Source organism: Haliotis asinina, chromosome 6, assembly GCF_037392515.1.
Source record: "Haliotis asinina isolate JCU_RB_2024 chromosome 6, JCU_Hal_asi_v2, whole genome shotgun sequence".
Taxonomy (NCBI): Eukaryota; Metazoa; Mollusca; class Gastropoda; order Lepetellida; family Haliotidae; genus Haliotis; species Haliotis asinina.
Genome location: NC_090285.1, coordinates 42,493,246 through 42,500,046, shown reverse-complemented (window position 1 = coordinate 42,500,046; position 6,801 = coordinate 42,493,246). Strand labels below are relative to the sequence as shown.

General features: G+C 47.1%; 2 non-coding genes across 2 annotated transcripts; both read right to left on the bottom strand.

Moving 5' to 3' along the window:
- Positions 1–880: 880 nt before the first annotated feature.
- On the bottom strand, positions 881–999 carry LOC137288289 (5S ribosomal RNA). The gene has a single exon (XR_010957069.1). It is a non-coding gene; the product is annotated as a 5S ribosomal RNA (ribosomal RNA).
- Positions 1,000–4,135: 3,136 nt separating this feature from the next.
- On the bottom strand, positions 4,136–4,254 carry LOC137288288 (5S ribosomal RNA). The gene has a single exon (XR_010957068.1). It is a non-coding gene; the product is annotated as a 5S ribosomal RNA (ribosomal RNA).
- Positions 4,255–6,801: the final 2,547 nt, after the last annotated feature.

Sequence of the window (6,801 nt, the reverse complement as noted above, 5' to 3'; positions counted from 1 at the left end):
AAATTGTATATGTATCATGTAAAGTGTTGATGATATCAGATATCGTCAATACAGATTTCCTTTTATGTGTGTACATGTAGCTCCACAAGCACGTTGACATCCACCGGGTGTTTTACCGACACACACCTCGCCTATGCAGGACTAGGGCGACAAGAGTTGTGCACCCTTGGTCGTGTGAGGCGTGTGCGTTTGACATTCGCCCCAATGCCTGCAACACTGCTGTTATGTGTCAAAGTAAAGGTACGGAAATACTGTCTAATACATGTAAAGTACGTCTGCGTGACCTAGCTAGAACTGCAAACATAAAATAGCTGACTGATTCACCACCCAGCCGCATCGTCATGCCATGTGTGTTTAGAAAGCAGGGAATCACTGTGGGCTTGCTGTCACAGATTTGAAAGTAATTTTCCTACAGCAAACCAGTGAATCCTATAGCAGGCGTTCAATGCGATTTACCTTTTCCTTATTATCTCATCTGCATAGGCAAAGAGTTGTGCGCTGAGACCTGATACAAACAACATTGTGATGTGACATAAGCAGCCTTTAATATACGAAAGTAAGATCGTAAATGACATGTTTGATTGTCGGAGTACAGTGACACTTTCATGTGGCGAATGAAACATACATGCCTTCAGAGTAGATGATGAGTAGTCGAGTGAACTGACGGGGGAAAATGGTGAGAAGTATAACTGAAAAGTCCTCGGTATGTAAGTGTGTAAGAACAAATCGTTCACAAGCATATTCAGGCATGCAGGAGTTTGCCCATTCAAAACGAAATAGAATGTATCATGACTTTCCGATGTCAATGATACACATGCACCTTGTGGTGGAAATACAAACAAATAAAAAAAAATATACATAAAAAAGGAGAAAATGAAAATGTCTACTGCACCCGGTGTTCCCAGGCGGTCACCCATCCAAGTACTCTCCGGGCCCGACGTTGCTTAACTTCGGTGATCGGACGAGAACCGGTGTTTTCAACGTGGTATGGCCGTAGACAACGCTCACAGGCAAACTTCGGCTACATATACACACGGGGTAGTGGGGAAGGGACATTGCGATCAAACAGCATCCTCGCATTTTCAGTGGGTTTACACAATCATGTGTTTTCATGTTGGAGTGTTATCTTTACAGTATCTGGCAAGTATTTGGTACTTGTGATACATATGAACGCTGTTTCTGTGCGCATCTGCTGCGAGAAAGGACACACTACTTCGCCCGCCCCCTCGCCCCAAACATCCAGTTTTCGCCCGCCCAATAGAGATCGTGCATGCAGCCTATGTTGTTTTTCGAATAAAATTAATATGAAAACGATGACGGCCCATACTGTCGTGATGTCAAGAAAGTCGGGTTAATCGTGGCAGGCAAAAATAGTTAATCTGTGACGATCGACTGCTGGTATCGTTCTGTACAGCGTCTTGTATAATAGATGTCCATCTTACTCTACATACTGGGGTTCGCGCCCCGTTTGTGTGCCGAGATTCGCGTCTTGGAACACCGTTTCATTGAAAGAAACATCCTAGCTACTTACTTTTGAGGCAAAAAGCAAATTTCAACAGTAAATGTAGTGCCCCAGATCATGTGTTCAGTAACAGTGTCGAATGTTTTCTCTCGCAAAATGGCGAACTTGTCAGATAAACGTGCTTCATTGCCTTTGTTTGGGTGCTTGTTTTAGCGTCTGAGAGGCAGTAATGAGTTATGTTGGGGTTTACCTTCATAGTTAGATATCTTGAGAAACGACATACAACATTTGAAATGATTGAATTTGAGTCTAAAGCCTCGAAATGTACTTTTGAAACGAACGATGTCTACATTTTTGCCTCGATGGCTTCACTGAAAATAGCCCGTGTGGCTTCACCATTCACCTGTGAGTGTTGTTATTGTAACAGACATGTAGCCAAATGATTTTTGCATCCAGTCATGAAGTTAAAATAGAAACTTTCCACGATTAAGAAGTGATTATTCGGATACAAATGCACGAGAAAGCACACACGCTCCCGAGCTAGCAGCTAGCAGCCACAACATGCAGGGTGTCTCCTCCGACGTCCGCGCCTCTGTAGTATCACCCGGGCTGGCTGTCGGGGAGAGGCATTCGCTCTCCGTGCTCCGTTTGTAGCTGACGTGACTTTCTGCACTCAAACCTACCACTATGGCTGATGTTGCTGCTGCCCCCGCTGCTGTCAAGACTCCCAAGAAGAAAGCTGCTGCCAAGCCGAAGAAGGTTGCCGCACATCCCACCTATGTGGATATGATCAAGAAAGCTATTTCATCCTTGAAGGAGAGGGGTGGTTCTTCCCGACAGGCTATACTGAAATACATCCTGGCCAACTACAAAGTTGGTGACAACCAGGTCGCCATCAATGCTCGCGTCAAGGTTGCTTTGAAAAATGGAGTCAAGAATGGTGCACTGAAGCAATCAAAGGGAACTGGAGCTGCTGGGTCCTTCCGTCTTGGCGAGGTGAAGAAAGCCGAAAAACCCAAGAAGGCTAAGCCTGCTGCCAAGCCAAAGAAGGCTGCCAAATCTCCCAAGAAAGTCAAGAAGCCAGTTGCTGCCAAGAAGCCAAAGACAGCCGCTAAGAAGGCCGCCAAGTCACCAAAGAAGGTGAAAGCTGCAGCCAAGCCCAAGAAGGCAAAGACCCCTAAGAAGGCAGCTGCCAAACCCAAGAAGGTCAAGACCCCCAAGAAGAAGGCCACCAAGCCAAAGAAGGCCTAAGGTCTCTTTGTCTCGCCTTCGCTCCACATTTCTGTGGTCCAAAGGCCCTTTTCAGGGCCATCCAAATACCCCAAAAGAAAACTTGAAAACACTGATAACAAAACAATGCCATTTATTTCAGCAGCATAGAAATAACAAAGAATGCGTGTCAGCGATAGCAGGTATAGTGTGAATGATGGCTTAGACTGATCATAATTACAAAATGAGCCTTAACCGTAAAGGTGAGGCAAAGAAACCGTTGCCCAAGGTAGGTGTCGGTAAAACCATATACATTGAGCAAAAGCATATACAGCATTGAGCAAAGAAGGATTTGATAAGTATGTTCCTACATTGATATGATAGTGGGCGTTCCAAACCCTACCCCATCTAATGGCCGGTGTGTCTTGTTTTGTTTCACTTAGATCCAGCCCCATCAAAATACATAACCCCACATACACATTACACTCAAGCCAGATACCCGACCCTAAAATAAACAAAGGAAAATAAACGCAAAGACTACAAAAGTTTAACATAAACAAAGCAAGATGTGAAGCAAAGAATGCAAATTGTATATGTATCATGTAAAGTGTTGATGATATCAGATATCGTCAATACAGATTTCCTTTTATGTGTGTACATGTAGCTCCACAAGCACGTTGACATCCACCGGGTGTTTTACCGACACACACCTCGCCTATGCAGGACTAGGGCGACAAGAGTTGTGCACCCTTGGTCGTGTGAGGCGTGTGCGTTTGACATTCGCCCCAATGCCTGCAACACTGCTGTTATGTGTCAAAATAAAGGTACGGAAATACTGTCTAATACATGTAAAGTACGTCTGCGTGACCTAGCTAGAACTGCAAACATAAAATAGCTGACTGATTCACCACCCAGCCGCATCGTCATGCCATGTGTGTTTAGAAAGCAGGGAATCACTGTGGGCTTGCTGTCACAGATTTGAAAGTAATTTTCCTACAGCAAACCAGTGAATCCTATAGCAGGCGTTCAATGCGATTTACCTTTTCCTTATTATCTCATCTGCATAGGCAAAGAGTTGTGCGCTGAGACCTGATACAAACAACATTGTGATGTGACATAAGCAGCCTTTAATATACGAAAGTAAGATCGTAAATGACATGTTTGATTGTCGGAGTACAGTGACACTTTCATGTGGCGAATGAAACATACATGCCTTCAGAGTAGATGATGAGTAGTCGAGTGAACTGACGGGGGAAAATGGTGAGAAGTATAACTGAAAAGTCCTCGGTATGTAAGTGTGTAAGAACAAATCGTTCACAAGCATATTCAGGCATGCAGGAGTTTGCCCATTCAAAACGAAATAGAATGTATCATGACTTTCCGATGTCAATGATACACATGCACCTTGTGGTGGAAATACAAACAAATAAAAAAAAATATACATAAAAAAGGAGAAAATGAAAATGTCTACTGCACCCGGTGTTCCCAGGCGGTCACCCATCCAAGTACTCTCCGGGCCCGACGTTGCTTAACTTCGGTGATCGGACGAGAACCGGTGTTTTCAACGTGGTATGGCCGTAGACAACGCTCACAGGCAAACTTCGGCTACATATACACACGGGGTAGTGGGGAAGGGACATTGCGATCAAACAGCATCCTCGCATTTTCAGTGGGTTTACACAATCATGTGTTTTCATGTTGGAGTGTTATCTTTACAGTATCTGGCAAGTATTTGGTACTTGTGATACATATGAACGCTGTTTCTGTGCGCATCTGCTGCGAGAAAGGACACACTACTTCGCCCGCCCCCTCGCCCCAAACATCCAGTTTTCGCCCGCCCAATAGAGATCGTGCATGCAGCCTATGTTGTTTTTCGAATAAAATTAATATGAAAACGATGACGGCCCATACTGTCGTGATGTCAAGAAAGTCGGGTTAATCGTGGCAGGCAAAAATAGTTAATCTGTGACGATCGACTGCTGGTATCGTTCTGTACAGCGTCTTGTATAATAGATGTCCATCTTACTCTACATACTGGGGTTCGCGCCCCGTTTGTGTGCCGAGATTCGCGTCTTGGAACACCGTTTCATTGAAAGAAACATCCTAGCTACTTACTTATGAGGCAAAAAGCAAATTTCAACAGTAAATGTAGTGCCCCAGATCATGTGTTCAGTAACAGTGTCGAATGTTTTCTCTCGCAAAATGGCGAACTTGTCAGATAAACGTGCTTCATTGCCTTTGTTTGGGTGCTTGTTTTAGCGTCTGAGAGGCAGTAATGAGTTATGTTGGGGTTTACCTTCATAGTTAGATATCTTGAGAAACGACATACAACATTTGAAATGATTGAATTTGAGTCTAAAGCCTCGAAATGTACTTTTGAAACGAACGATGTCTACATTTTTGCCTCGATGGCTTCACTGAAAATAGCCCGTGTGGCTTCACCATTCACCTGTGAGTGTTGTTATTGTAACAGACATGTAGCCAAATGATTTTTGCATCCAGTCATGAAGTTAAAATAGAAACTTTCCTCGATTAAGAAGTGATTATTCGGATACAAATGCACGAGAAAGCACACACGCTCCCGAGCTAGCAGCTAGCAGCCACAACATGCAGGGTGTCTCCTCCGACGTCCGCGCCTCTGTAGTATCACCCGGGCTGGCTGTCGGGGAGAGGCGCATCTGCAGCTCAGCTGCGAAGCTAGAAGGACCTCGGAGGAAAGCAGAAGGAAAAAACCAAGAAGGCAAGTCGCTGTGAGGATCTCACAGGGACTGTTCCCGACCAGAAATGGAAGGGAACACCTTCTTAGTGACCGCCCAGGTCCACAGCAGGAAACATGATAAAGCGAAGGAGAGGAAGGGAGTGGCCGTGTCCACTCCCAAAGAGAGGGAAAAGGGGACGGCCGTGTCCGTCCCCAATGGCGAGGCTAAGGGAGCGGCCTTGTCCGCTCCCTACGGGGTAACGAAGGGAGTGGCCGTGTCCACTCCCAAAGAGAGGAAGAGGGGGACGGCCGTGTCCGTCCCCCACGGTGAGGCTAAGGAAGTGGCCGTGTCCACTGCCTTTTGTGTAACGGGGGGAGTGGCCGTGTCCACTCCCAAAGAGAGGAAGAGGGGGACGGCCGTGTCCGTCCCCCACGGTGAGGCTAAGGAAGTGGCCGTGTCCACTGCCTTTTGTGTAACGGGGGGAGTGGCCGTGTCCACTCCCAAAGAGAGGAAGAGGGGGACGGCCGTGTCCGTCCCCAATAGTGAAGGAAAGGAAGTGGCCGTGTCCACTCCCTATGGTGACAAGGAGGGAGTGGCCATGTCCACTCCCTGCAAGGAGAGGAAGGGGATGGCCGTGTCCACCCCAAATAAGAAGGGAGTGGCCGTGACCACCCCAAAACGCAGGGGAGTGGCCGTGTCTGCTCCCCAAAGAGAGAAAAGAAGGGAGAGGAAGCGAGGGGGAGCTCGCTGTTATAAAAAGGGAATAGCCGTGACTATTCCCAACAAAGCGGGGGAAGCAGCCGTGTCTGCTCCCGGAGAGGCAACTGGCCTAAATGGGGATATGCCGCCCCCTGGCCAGGACTCGACTCCCACGGGGATCGAGCCCGAGAGCCCGCCCAGCTCTCGGGGCCAACATACACACATAGGGGTAGCCGTGACTACCCCACCAAATATAGAAATGGACTCTGAGTCCGAAACCGAGGGAATGCCCAGCCCTCAGAGGGGAATGCCCAACCCCATAAGAGACAGCTCTACTCTGGAAAACGGAGAACTTGCCCAGCTCCGTCCCGGGAAGACAAAGCTGCACTTCAGCCCAGAAACTGAGAACCCTAAAAAGAGAAAGTTTGCAACGGCAAACTTCTCATACGCGCAAGCCGCGATGAAATTGCCTGAAGGGGGAATCAGTTTCAGCGGGCTCAGCTTGTCGGAAAGGGAACAGATAAATGAGCTTTGGATCAGGAACTCTAAGAGATCCAAGGACACTGCTAAACAAACCAAAGCCCCGGCTAAGGTTAACCCTCCAAAACAGCTGGCGTGGGAGAGGCTAGTCTACTGTAAAGACTACAACCTCACCCTCACCAGCAGGGTCACTGCCCAAGCCCTTAAGGAGGAGCTTAGTAAGTCCATCTCCATCCACAAAATAAATAAAGC